Below are 1,180 nucleotides of genomic sequence, written 5' to 3' on the forward strand. Positions count from 1 at the left end.
TTTTTAATTTCTTGCATTTTTATAAGTTTTTAATTTTCATGCCTAGCTTAATTAATCAAATCCAACCCCCCTTTTTTCGTATTTATTTTATTTGTACGTTCTTGTTCTTGAATTTAGTGGCTATAACAAGTTAAAACTGAGTCTCTGTGGATACGACCTGACTTACCGCTATTACAATTTTTGTTGTAATTAGCCAATAGTTGGAATTTTTTTATTTGGTGGACTCGGCATCCGTCAAATTTTTGGCGCCGCTGCCGGGGACTTGGTATTCTAACGGTTTATGCCTAGATCTTCTCATACAGGTTCACCTTTGTCACTTGACTTGGAAATCGAACGGACCGCGAAAAAACTAAGGAAACAAGCCAAGCTTCGAAAGAAGTTAGGTGAGGGAACTTCGTCACCTGGGTTAAATATCTGGCAAGATATTGACCTATCTAGCGATTCGGAAAAGGAAGAAGAAAAACTAGAAGTCAAGATGGCTGTTGAAGGAGAGGAGCAAACTCTCCGACAACTCGCGACACWAGATGTCACTCAAGTGCCTATATGCATAAGGTATCCGRCAGGTAACACCGAATTTATACTTAAAACCGGATTAGTCCATCTTTTACCCACTTACTATGGTTTAGAAAACGAAGACCCGAACAAGCATTTAAAAGAATTCCATGTGGTTTGCCTAAGCATGAAACCTAATGATGTTTCCGAGGACCTAATAAAGTTAAAGGCATTCCYTTTTTCTTTAAAGGACCGTGCTAAAGACTGGCTCTATTCGCTACCGCCCGGTACGGTAACGACATGGAATGCGATGGCAAGATTATTTCTTGACAATTTTTTTCCTGCTTCCCGAGCCGCTAGTCTTCGTAGGGAAATTTGTGGCATCAAACAGAGAGATGTCGAAACTCTCCACGAGTATTGGGAGAGATTCAAGCCTCTCTGTGTGAGTTGCCCACAACATGGAATTTCTGAACAATTGCTTTTGCAATACTTTTATGAGGGTCTTTTGCCTATGGAACGTAAAATGATTGATGCTGCGAGTGGCGGGGCCATTTTCAATAAAATGCCAACTCAGGTAAGGGCTCTAATCTCCACAATGGCTGAAAATTCTCAGCATTTTAGTGTTCGAGGTGATATGAGGAGAGAGCCCCAAAAGGTAAATGAGGTAAATACCGCTAGCATTGAGAGT

Source organism: Cynara cardunculus, unplaced genomic scaffold (genome assembly GCF_001531365.2).
Source record: "Cynara cardunculus var. scolymus isolate 2C unplaced genomic scaffold, CcrdV1 Un_Scaffold_652, whole genome shotgun sequence".
NCBI classification, from domain to species: Eukaryota; Viridiplantae; Streptophyta; class Magnoliopsida; order Asterales; family Asteraceae; genus Cynara; species Cynara cardunculus.